The following is a 14,245-nucleotide window of genomic DNA, read 5'->3' as shown; positions in this document are numbered from 1 at the left end:
AGGAAGGCTATATGCTATATTACATCACGTTGCGACCAACAGCAGCAGAGTACCGGTAAAAAATGTTACAAAAACGGGGAAAATCATAAATAATTCTCTCTTATGTGACGCAAGCGAAGTTGCGCGGGGCAACTAGTAGTAAATATAGTAGTAATAAATAAGTATGCATGATATTATGAAAAATTCAAATTCGCTTTTAAAATTTCAAGTCTTTTTTTTCCTCAGGGACATCAAGATACATTTTAAATCTTTTAGGCATAAAGACATTGATAAACGCGTAATTGACAAGTCTCACTTTTATGCGATTGCCATAAATATTTGCATAACTATCTGTTTAACTTAATTTTCAAATATTTTCATCAACCGTCAGAAGCCTGTTTCCATTCAATTTTCCATAGTGTCTCTGCGCCATAATCGGCTCAATATCACTTCGATCAGCCATCACCTGTCTTTACACCTACCATACATTACTATGATATATTTCACGTGAAAGGAACGGGTAACAAATAACAGGGCGTATCAACTGCGGGGTATAAATCAACATTGTTTGACACGAGGTACGTGCGATAAATACGCGAATCTATTGTGATTGCTGTGTGATATAGTAGGCTTGGATGTGGCAACGGAATTGTGTGTTAAATAAATCATTTATAATATATGTAGATGTGAATAATAGTAGAAGTATCTACGGAGTACGTAAAGGCAGCTTTACGTGATGTTATTAGATTCGGTGATACAGGAATTTGGACTCAAGGCCAATTTTTTGTTTAGGAGGAGATCCTTGCCCAGCAGTGTCTTAGGTTCATCCCAGAAATTTTATGATAATTGTATATTAGTGTTACTTTTTGACTCAATCTATAATAAAAATGCGAAAGTCTAGTTGTTAGTTACTTAATCACAAATTAGATTAAAGTTTATAAAACACTGTATAACTAATCGAACCTTACGCGATGTTTATAATGAAGACAGATAGTTTTTTAAACTGGTTTGATACATAGCCAATATGTACCTACATTTTTATTCAACTTGTAATACTTCGCTTACTTTCGATAAAAAACGATTTAGGTGAGTACACAGTCCTCTAATTTGCCATAACACTTCATGTAACCAACAAATTGAGTTCTATTGAATACAAAACTCATCCCTTCCGTCTCACGGTCCCTGACCATGAATAGACCAGGGCCTATTATGTCCCTAACACCATTGGCCGAGACCAACCCATGCCAATTATGAAAGCACGGATACCCATCCATAATACAGACCCACTTTTAAATAGCATTTTTCCTTATGTCCTTTCTTATCTGACCAATAAATCCTTGGATGAGAAAGGATAGCGTATAACCATAACGATAGAAGGTAGGTACTGGAGGGTCTATGACAATACTTTAAGAGTCGGTTGAACGTCTATTGAACATGAATTTATGATGAAATATAATTTATTTCTTTCTGTATCAAAGGTAGCTTCATACTTTTGAAATACAAGTGATATCCGTAAAGAAAACTTTATTTACTTTTCATATTGTGTGGTTACTGTTAATTAATCCGTAATGTTCAATGCATCCGATGAAACGAATTGATTACTTTAGTTATATTTGGATTTCACTGATATGTTGTTATTTTCGTAACTTTTAAGCACTTTCTTGGTAAGTTGTACCTTATTAACCGTCTTCAAAATAATCAAATTCTCAACTACACCATTTTTTTAAAATTCTAGGCTTAAAAGTACGAGACTTATTTTTATAAATTGATACTTTAAATTGGTAACGTAATTTGACCCGGTATCCATTCCCATACCTTTCATACTCCATGTTATCAATACGGTATCGTAAATTATAGTTGTGTGACACAAGTAACAATCCTGAAGCTTGTCTTCGAACTTCGCCCACATTGATTTGTTGGCTTTTTATACAATTAGGCTTTGTAACTTCCTACACTGACATTATGAGACTAGCCTACGATGTATAAGGTTTTTCTATGAGTATTTTAACCGACTATAAAAAAGGGAGGAGGTTATCGGGCATTTTTTTGTATTGCTTCCTCATAACTTTATTTAGACAAACCGATTTTAGGTATTCTTTTTTATTTAAAACCTGGAGCTTCCTGTGTTATAATGGCTATTAGATCTGTAAAGAACTTTGAGGAGCTCGTGGCTTAGTTTACAACAGCCGCACGGATCGATCTCTGAGGTTAAGCTACGCTTGCCGAGGTTGTTCCGTGGATGGGTGACCATCTTATACATATCGAGTTCCTCCGTGTTTCGGAAGGCACGTTAAATTGTGGGTCCCGGCTGTCATTTTCGAAGATCTTTGACAGTCGTTAACAGTAGTCAGAAGCTTGAAAGTCTGACAACCAGTCTTACCGAAGGGTATCGTGTTAATACCCAAGTAACTGGGTTGTGGAGGTCAGATAGGCAGTCGCTCCATGTAAAACACTGGTATCCAGCTGCATCCGGTGAGACTGGAAGCCGACTCCAACATAGTTTGGAACAAAGGCTAAGCGAATATATAGATCTGTAAAGAACTTTGTGAGACATTCTTGAAAATTACTTTGTCTACTATTTTCTGTTATTAGATATTTAGCAACGAAGTCTATTTTGTAAGAAATATTTTGCGAATTATTTGATCGTTAAGTATGCGAGTCTAGACGAAAAAATATCAATCAATGTTAAAACAATACGTGACTGTTATTGCAAATATAAGATTAATTCGAATAAGCACCTAGAATAACAATAGATACAAAGATTTTTGTTGCTGATTGCTATATAAGTACCTACATACATATTTATGTTAGCTGCAATTACAGATAACTAGCTGAACCGCGCAACTTCGCTTGCGTCACATAATAGAGAATGGGTCAAAATTTTCCCCATTTTTGTAACATTTTTTATTGCTACTCTGCTCCTATTGATCGTGGCGTGATGATATATAGCCTATAGCCTTCCTCGATAAATGGACTATCTATCACTGAAATAATTTTTCAAATCGATCCAGTAGTTCCTGAGATTAGCGCGTTCAAACAAACAAACATACAAACTCTTATAGATAAAACTAGCTGACCCGCGCAACTTCGCTTGCGTCACTTAAGAGAGAATGGGTCAAAATTTTCCCCGTTTTTGTTACATTTTTCGTTACTACACCGCTCCTAATGGTCGTAGCGTGATGATATATAGCCTATAGCCTTCCTCGATAAATGGGCTATCTAACACTGAAAGAATTTTTCAAATCGGACCAGTAGTTCCTGAGATTAGCGCGTTCAAACAAACAAACAAACAAACAAACAAACAAACTCTTCAGCTTTATTATATTAGTATAGATTAGTATAGATTAGCACAATACATAGTTGTGATTATTCAATGAAAATACATTGCATTAAGTTTCTTTTACTCTTAAAAAACCAGTTAACATACAAGGACTCAACAGTTTTTCCCAAGTTTACGTAAAATAAAATGCATTTAAAAATACTGTGCAATTCTTGGTAAAATTTCACTCTTGCTTTTTCAGGAGCTCCAATTAAAACAAAGTGCTTCGTATTTTTTAAATAAGTTGTTTTAAAATATTGTTTTTGCTCTCTTCCGGTTTCCGACACTGTGTTTTTTAACTCTACTTTTTATTATCTTAAGATCCCCCGCTTTAAAAACCTTAAATATTTTTAACTACGATGTTAAAAAGTTAAATATCCTAAGAATACACATACGTATCTAGTAAATTTACTTAAAGATCTGATTAAAAGGAGCATTTAGATACATATGTAGAAATTGCTAAAAGTTTAAGTAAGCATTCGGTGGAGTCTGCTCACACCGTAAGAATAAAATCGTGAAATCATTGAAATGAGCAGTTTTTTTACTCTCGATTGAAAAATCTATATCAATAAAATTGATCACCGAAATTTATGTACCTACGCGCATAACTTTTGAACAACCAAACCAAATTAAATAATTATTGTTCCTTAATATGTTTGTAACTGTCGGATCAACGTTTGTATGAGATCGAAGGAATCAAAATTCCCATGAGAATGGAATTAACGGGATATAATTTTACTACACCCGGACGACCAGTCCGCTAGTCGCTAATAAAATTAAACCAACAGCGATCTCTATTACTAGTTCATAGGTTAAAATCACCCACCATTTAACAATGAATTAGTAGAAAAGCGACCAATCGTCGTCTGAACAAGGAAGTTTCAAAGCTAGTTAAAGGTTTTGTTCACTCACAATAGGACAGATCTAATGACTGTAACTAATTACTACAATGTCTGTAATAAATGTGAACTCGTTTGTATTGTGAGGTTATTTTTCGTGGTACAATTGTTTCTTTTGTAAATAATACTAAGATTAAGTTTAATTTACTGGGACATTGTTTTGTATTTTAAATGGACGGTTTTATCATTTTGATTGCGTTTTTTTGTTTCTGGTTTTTAGGGAATGGAGTAGAGATATTATTAAGAATCGTGATAAGATTGTTTTGTTATTTAATTGGTATTGATGCTAGCTCAAGACAGAAGTTAGTTAATAAATGAAAGATAGGCCTTAGTTTGCTGTAGTGCATTGAGGGGCTAAAAAAGTGGTGTGGTATTTTTATATAGGTTATATTCGACTGCTTGCAGCGTTGTGGTTAAGGTCGCCACGCCGCATTCATAACGTTGGGAGGTCGTGGGTTCAATTCCCACATGGAACATTTTTTTGTGGATTTACAAATAGTTGTCTCGGGTCTGGTTGTACTTTGTGTCTGTTGTGTGTATGTTTGTAAAAGTCCTCCCGACACTAGAGCAAATCATAGTGCGGGAGATGTCACAAAAAAAAAATGAAGCCCGTCTTAAAATTTACTAATAGTACGCCCAATAAGTACGTGTAATTATTAAATTAATCGTCGATATCATTGCTAGTAACTGTAAGCTCTAATATAAGTATGTAGGTTGTTTACAGCGCGCTGTGGTCAACCTTTTTAACCAAAGACAACGAGTATGACAAGTACTCGTGGGTAAAACAAGGAACCGCGGTAAAAGCTTTCCATTTAACGCCTCATATGGGACAATGAAGCTTCTCGTTTACGTGTTTAAGATTCAGCGAAAAGTGGTTAAATGTATACAAAAAGTAACATAACGCTTTCATAGCTTAGCCGCTAAACTGGTTTTTGGGAATTACAGCATAGTAATAGTAGAGGAGCTCGTGGCTTAGTTAATAACAGTCGCGCGGATCGATCTCTGACGCTTGCTGAGGTAGTTCTGTAGATGGGTGACCTCATGTTATACATATCGCGTTGCTCCGTGTTCCGGAAGGCACGTAAAATTATGGGTCCCGGCTGTCATTTTCGAAGATCTTTGACAGCCGTTAACAGTTGTCAGAAGTCTGACAACCGGCCTTACTGAAGGGTATCATGTTATATCCCAGGTAACTGGGTTGTGGAGGTTAGAAACGCAGTCGCTCCATATAAAATTGCTGGTATTCAGCTGCATCCGGTGAGACTGGAAGCCGTTTCCAACATAGTTTGGAAGAAAGGCTAAGCTGACTGACAGCATGTACTTAATAGTTGAAGACACTGGGTTAAACATAGGCTATGTTTCTGTTTCAAACATCAAATAAAATGCAAGCAAAACCACGCGAGTCACCCAGTGCCTACACATTAATTTAAGCATAAGACTTGCTGTGTCACAAACGTAATACTTAAGTGATTCGAATACCCAAATCAAACTTAACTAATTCTAAGAATAAATCAAGGAATTAAATCGTGTAGAGGGAGTAATGTCGGCTCAATTTTAATTATGTAGGGAGCCGGGTATGTAGTAATTCCTGTCCGGGTATACCCGGGCAGCCGGTCAAAGGCGGTCGGTGAGGAATTCTGTGTTGCAAATAGCTGAGGCTATTGCTACGATATTACTCTTAAGTTGTACTTACTATGTACACTTTGAGCTGTGTACTACCATCACTTAGGCGGTGGTAGTTGCATACATACATACATACGTACATACATACGTACATACATACGTACATACATACGTACATACATACGTACATACATACGTACATACATACGTACATACATACGTACATACATACGTACATACATACATACATTCATTCATACTTACATACATGCTTACGCTTTGTCCACAGGGGGATAGAGGGGTAGTGGTAGGCAGAGTATGCAGCATGCAGAGAGTTAAAAATGGCTAATTTGCTATTTAATTGTAATTACTGTTCTTTAAGCTTCTTCTCATGTTTAAAAAATAAAGAGCCTAGCAGTTAGTTTCATCGCTGTCTGACAAGCTCCTATAAAATTTATTTGCCAAATAAGTTATAGACTCTTCATTCTATTTTTTCAATAATCTTAAAGAAAGGCATGTCTAAAAGTAAAACAATGCCGAGCTATTTTAAAACTAGCTACTATGGCCAAATTTCCCGAACTTTTCACGACGTCAAATGTTAGGACAACATTAGGTCCAAAAAATGTAAGTAGGTACTTAAATTATAATAATATAATAAATTTAACCCATTAATGTCCCACTGCTGGGCAAGGGTCTCTTCCCGTAATGAGGGAGGGGTTAGGCCTTGAGTCCACCACGCTGGCCAAATGCGGGTTGGGGACTTTGCATGCCCTCAATAAATGTATTAAACAAATTTTAGGCATGCAAGGTTTCCTCACGATGTTTTCCTTCACCGTTGGAGCATGTGATAATTATTTCTAATACACACATAACTTCGAAAAGTCATTGGTGTGTTGCCTCGGGTTCGAACCTGCGACCACTTGCGTGGGAGGTGTCAACTTATACCACTCGGCTATCACTGCTAGCAGGTAAATTATAAACTAAAAAAAATCTTTGTATCATCGTGAAAACTTAGGTTCCCGTTCAGTTAAGGCAATCATCGCCCTTGATTTCAGACACAGGGTTAAACAGACAACATTGCAAATGTACCTCACAGAACAATTATGGAAACACAGCTTGATTCTGAATTTCAGTTAGATTCTGAGAAGTGTACAGAGAAACATCAAACAATGGCCTGTTCTGAGAACAGTACAATACCAGTGTAATTAACTATTGCAGTTTAATCTACGTAATCAGTGATATAAAGGGGTAATGATCATAGAATAATTGTATCTTCCTTTAGTCGTTGATCAATTCAATTCGAAGTAATGTATAATAGAATACGGGAATTAACGCGAACACGCATTTTGTCAGTCAGCCTGGGACCACGGCGAGTGCAACCTGCGCCGAAACGTTAGGCATTTTAAGGTAAAATGCGTGTTCGCGTTAATTCCCGTATTCTATTATACATTAAACATGCAACGCGAGAGTTTAAAAGTTATCAATTCGAAGTAATTTATCCCATCAAAACATTAATGTTAAATTAAAAGACAACCTAAGTTAGTTTTTGACTTCACTGACGAAAATATAACTTATTATATACTGACTTAAGATTTGACTTTTCATTTGAGTTCTAAATGGTTCGTGTAAGTATAAAGCAACGTCTACCTATTTATTTAATGACTAAATCAAAAAGCAATAAAATAATCTTAAAAGACGAAATAAGAGTAACTTTAGACAACAGTTGGCGAACAACTTAACTTCGTAAAAAAATATAATAATACTAAAAAACCATAAGAGCGCAATCGCAGTCAACTACTCAACTTTACATTAATGGTAGAAAATCAAACACAACATCTCCACTTCACAATAATTACAAATGACAGTCTGAAGGTAGAGTTACAGGACAAATAAAAGACTCCAGCGATACATGAACCGCATTGTGGTTCGTTCATCTCGATGTTACATCTATTCCCGTCACAATAAGTTAGTTTTATATACAGGCTTTTATTTTTAAAAGCATACGCGAGGAAAGTACAATTGATATCTGAATGCAGAGCTATTCGAGAACATTCTTCAAGTGAATCTTGATATTTTTAACAAAGAATAGTTATAGAAAAATATAAATAGAAAAGTTATAGAAGAAAATTTTAACAACGTCCTGAAAAGTTTATAAAAATTCGTAAATGAAAGTTGGTATCTGTTTTTCGAAGATTTCGGTCTGCCTTACTCATTTTTCCGATAGATTACAGAACATTTTCCAATTTAGGTGTGTAGAAAAATCCCTATTTATATTTCAAAAGAAATCTTATTAAAACTAACAACTCGATTTAGCAATTAATAAACAAAGTATTTTGCAACAATAGCATTTATCACGGGCACCATCACAACTATAACACAATTATAATGAAAAAGCCTCAATCTCAATACTACATTAATATAATATTTGGCCAAAACATCACAAAGAAGGTCGCTCAACATCTTATTTGTCGCGGAACAATAGTCCCTCGTACAGAGGCTCTTGTGTGAACGCGCCAATTATTCCGATATCCCGCCACATCACACGTAAGTATTATATCTAACTATAATATCTACGGTATTCTCTTGTATGCTTTGTTTATTTCCTGCTTTCTCGCTATTGGGGATTATGGTTTATTAGTTACTGCTATCTGAGAATGCTATTATAATTATATTGTTATAGATTTGAAAGAAATGATAGATGACTTTCAACATAGATTTTGTGAGAGACAACTGATCAAAAACTATTTTAGAACGATTCGGGTACATCTCCTTAATCCATCAGCGAATTTACATAACTCTAGACAAATTATTGTTAATAACTTTATACAAATAATAAAAAATAACCTCACGGCTCTATCACATACGTCTATGCAACTTAACTATAGTTATTGACATACCATGTTACAATCGCAAAGGGTTGTACAATATCATTTTAATAAACTTTACATCGTCTGATAACTATAAAATGATGATGATGATGATGATGATAATGAAATGATAAAATGATTCGATGCACTAACAACACAAGGTACTTAAACATGAATAATCATCAATTACACACCAAATTCCTTCACTAAAATTTACATCAAAATTACTCCTCCATCATTACCAACTATTGCGTATACGATTATTCACCACAAGATAATGCACATTAAAACGATTCCATCACGTTTGCGGCGTGTTGTGTTAAATCCTATCTAATTTGCAGTAATACATCACCGCACCATGTGCTTCCAGACATTAATAATGATTTAATATAATCATAGGTACGATCTTAATATAGTTGTGTATGATTTGCGGAAACTGATGTATTTCCTAAGGGCTGGTGCAGACAGGGATCAAATGATTGTAATGACGAATAGTTCATTGCACTGATAACAGCTTTACTCTGAAAATATATATCTCGAAGGTGACTGACTGACTTGACATATCCCCGGTTTCTGAGGTACATTTAGTGGTAGTTTATCTATTCAAACTCAAACAGGTATGTGTTTAAACTCATATAAAAAAAGCCACTTAAAAGATAAACTACCGCTAAATGTACTCAGAAACCGGGGGATAGTGATCTATCAACGCGCAGCCTAAACCACTGGTCGGATCGGGCTGAAATTTGGTATGCAGGTAGATGTTATGACGCAGGCATCCTAAAAAAAAGGATTTTGCACAACTCTACCCCCAAGGGGATAAAATAAGGAATGCAAGTTTGTATGAAAATTCCGTCCTAAGTCACAAACCACACGGCAAAAGCTAGTTTTTATTATAAGGTTAACATGGTAAACCGTACGACGTCCGGCCGCAAAGTATTAATTTAATGATCGTTATTTATCTCCACGAAATAACCGTAGTTTCACGTGTGGTAGGTTCGAATCCTACCCAAAACAAATAATTGTATGACGAGCATGAATATTTATTCTGAGCCTGGTTGTACATAAATATTACATTAAAATATGTATTCTGATGACGGTGAAAAAGACAGAGCACTGCACTTATTTTCGTTGTAAATATTTATATTATTATGGAGATTTCCTGATTGAGGATTCCGGAGGTATTGATGCACTCAAAATAAAATTATTGTGAATGTGAGACGCCCATAGCCAGTTGCGCTCACCTGTCAGTAAACGATCAAGCAAACCATGGGACGGTCATACCATAGACGGGTGACCGCATAGTGGTATTTGAACTGGCGGTCAGATCGTAAAAAGTCGATCCCGGTTGTTATCAATGAATATAACAGTCGTTAAGCCATAGCCAAAGGCCTTCGGACTTGAACAACTTTGACACTAGGTTGACCACTAACCATACGATAAGTAATTGTTGTCTTTCAAACAAATTTCAGTTTCAGTTCCTCAGACTTTCCTACCCAACCGTCAATACAAATAAATAAAAAACACCATACGTTTTTTTGTCCGTCTGCCCAAATTGCTTGTACACCTTGAATTTGTAAACATTGACATTTTAATGTGTTACTGATGGGTAAGGGTATTCGAAGTTAAAAGGGTATGGGCTGCCATGCACCGTGGTTAGTAAGTGGGGTTTGTTTGACAAATGTCACTTACCTTTAAAAGTGGTAAAATCTATGTCATGGAGTTCTTTTGTGCTGACTTTTTCGATTTTTAATTTATATTTGTTCATATTATTTGAACTTACTTAAATGATCAAGTCAAAAATATCCTGGAATATGGAAGCGGGTAGTAACATAAATACATACATAATATCACGCCTGTTATACCTGAAGATGTAGGCAGAGGTGTATGAAATACAACCACACTTCGCCTTTATCAATAATACAATTTGTTTAATTTTAGTGGCTAATTTTTTTTTTGATAACTGCATAGTTTTTACCATCAACTTTCTTAAAGTTTAAACTAACAGCCTATTTTAGTGTGGCCAATAATCGTAACCTATTTGATTTATGAAGTTATTCTCCAAGCTGAATAGGTATTTTTAATAAAAGTAACCTAAATTGTTTATATACATTCATTACCAAGAATAATATTTTCGTCCATTTTACGAGTAGATACTAAAAATCTCAATATATTCTGCACAATATTAGGAAATATATTTGACCCTTTTGTCAAACAATCGGGTAAAAATTGCGTTGTTGAGGTCTAAAAGAGGTAATAAAGTCGTAGACGTAATGTATGATAGGACCTTTATTAGTTAACTTGATAGGCTGTTCTTAATTTGTGGTCGTTGTAGCGGCACTTGAACGACGCTCTCGCGGTGTTTTATGAATTAGTATTCTTTATGGTTTTCCGGGCTAAAAAGTTATAAAATATACTTGCCCATCCGTCTATTTTAGTGATTTTTTTATTTTCGATTTGTACAATATAGTTATTGACAACATTAGAAATTAACAAAGTTTACACTATATGTACTTACAAATAGATTAAAAATAATAAAGATGGGATAAAATAAAAAACCAACTATGTTTGAGTACTTTTTTACAGACTTCACGAAGGAAGAGGTACTATGTTCAAATTATTGGTTTTTATGTCTGTTCACAGATTACTCTCCCATCAGTGGACCGATTTTCAAAATTATTTTTTTTGTTTAACTGTCTAATTAAATTAAATGTCTAATTTCAAGGATAAATATTTTAACAAAATACAACCAGGGTCTCATGACTTCATGAACTACGATAGCAGCTTAACTTAACTACTGCGCCAACGGGGATTATCAAGCACAAAATATCAAGTAAATGTATGAGCTATTTTCAGTTGAACGTCAATAACATTGAGAATTCGGGCTTGTTTGTTGTGGTACATGTGTGATTGATTCCTACATCTTGAAACGTCGGAGAATCGTGTTGGTACAGCAAATACGGTATTACTGTTTTGCCTTGAGACGTATCTTGTTGCGAGACAAACACGATATCTGCATACCTTAACATTTCACGGATTAGTTCAGTCACAAGCTAGACAAATGACAATTATTATACATCGTAGTACATACTCAAAATAGTAACTGTGTAAAAAAAATATATATAATACTGTCACTTCGCAATGTCCGATTGTTAGCTAAATATTATTTTATTCTTATTTACTCAGTCATGCATGCTGGTTTTCTTGACGTTTTGTAGGTACATAGGCCTTTTAAGTCACGACCGAAGATGTTCCTTAATTACAAATAATCCTCTTTCTGACAACTGCAATAGATAAACACAGGTCAATGATGATGATGATAATATGGGCACAAGTTCTAAGTACTCTACATTTTTTAAGGTTGCTCAAAAGGACCTTAGTCTTACTACGAGAGGACCTCAATTTCTGTACTGTTCTGTTCAATACGTATGCTACTATAACAAATTCACACAAACATCTTAGCAACCAAAGTTTCCCCAACAAGAAGCAGTGGTGAACCATGTGGAAATTGCACCAGCTAGCAGTCTGCAGATCGATATGCGCAGCATCCACTCAACAAGACTCAAAGCAAATAGGCAAACTTGTGTAGAACGCCTTTTGGCAACATACCTTTGTGGTCAACCGAAGCTTCTGAAGCCAAACAAATCTATGTTCAGTATTCCTTGCAGGCGAGGAAACAACACGGGTTTGTTTCTTTGCTGCAAACATTGCCACTACCAAGATTTTATGTCGTTTCTTACTGTAGATCCAAAAAGATTAGATTCTCTTACTTCTCTTGCTTTCTTTTTTTCCACAGAGCTGATAAGTTTTACCGCTTATCATATTGATCTCAGACGAAATGGGACTTTTGCTAATGGCTGAGCACGCAACCAAACCTAAGCCTATTTTTTAGCACAGCTCGAAGCTTTGCAATCCGACTAACACAAATAAAACATAGTAAACAGGTGTACAACACAGATGTAACATATTCACGTGGCACACAAAATGAGGTTCATCAATTAATAATATGAAATATTATACCAAAACGCTGTTCTTAATTATCGACATCACACACGGCAACATAATTTAAAGGTAAAATCTCCCATCCACACCCTCTATTAGAAATTCTCGATTGAACCGTTTCCATTGAACGTTCACCAAACATCAAGTACAATAGAAATCTCATAGTAGTACTCTTGTCCGAGCCTTATTCGTTGCTAAACTCGATTGTCGTCGTATTCTCTGGCAGTCGTGGGGCTGGCACGCTCGGCGGTCGCCCCAAACACAATTGTTCCCGTCTCAGCCAAAATTTGCATCTATATTGGCGCACCTTCCATTTGTCCCCCCTGATAAGGAGACACGAAAATTCAACTTTCAAACTGGTATTTTTAAGATTATCGTAAAAGCAATGGTTTCGAGATCTCGCCCGTCTAGACCTAGCTTAATGTTAGGTTTTAAAGCCCTCAAGATTTTAGTCAGAAAATGAAGTGTACTTTGAATTTTAGCGGAGGCTATTCTCCGAGATTTGGGTTGAAATGAAAGCTTTTCCAGAGTAGAAAATGCTGTGTTTCCGTTGTTAATAGCAGGTCATAAAACAAAGTAACAGAAAAGATAGTATAGATAGCCTTCACAAGTTAAAGCAATTCAAACATTCAGTTGCTAAGACAGTCACTACATACTTTTTTACGTTACCTACAGACTAATATAAAATACATAATTTACCGGAATAAGTCTAAGAAACTTGTGTTGGAGAGTTTTATTTCCATGAGCACGACAGCTTAAAGTTACCCGCAACAAAATAGTACAGACAAAACCCTCAAAACAAATTTTACCAATATGGCGACGTTTTACAAAACAATCATTCGCAAGCCCATCTCCACAATTGCAATAAAATCGAGTCACATACACAAATGTGATTGTCTGTCTGTCGGCAGTAATTTGGAGCGTGCACCGATTCTCATGAATTTTCCATCGCTCAAAGTTTACTCATCTAAGAAACTTGAGTGTACCAAACTTTGCAAACCTACGGGAAAGCCGGAAAATTATACGTGACTTATTTCACTTTAATCTATATGAGATGTTCTTCTATGAGGATGAAATCTATTTTGGAACTTAGTTTGGGAAACAAAGGAGTCTTGAGGTCTTTTGAAGCGCAGAGTAACTGCTGCGGTGATGCAGATGTTGTATTCGGCACAGACATTTTATTAGTTTAAGACACTGCTAGTTTATTGATATGGACCTACCACTGTGGTTAGTCACCGCTAGTGTAATAATATGGAGCTACCATTACGATGCGTATGATAAAGATATCTTTCCTGTGCTGCCTTTGTACTACATCATCGTCAACATATTAGGTATGTGACGAAACGGAAAACTGAAATCGACATACTACTTCGATGTCATAACTCGAAGAGTAAGTTTATATTTGTGTATGTTTCATGTGTAGACCTCGATTGATGAAATACAGCACCACTATCAGTAATTATTTGATGTGTTCTTAGGCTAATTACTATCTCTATTTTATACTTACTGCTACTAATAGTAACATGTAATTTTGTCGTTAGCTATGTTGCTGTAGGTAG

Source organism: Anticarsia gemmatalis, chromosome 20, assembly GCF_050436995.1.
Source record: "Anticarsia gemmatalis isolate Benzon Research Colony breed Stoneville strain chromosome 20, ilAntGemm2 primary, whole genome shotgun sequence".
Taxonomy (NCBI): Eukaryota; Metazoa; Arthropoda; class Insecta; order Lepidoptera; family Erebidae; genus Anticarsia; species Anticarsia gemmatalis.
Note: the sequence above shows the minus strand (reverse complement) of the source record.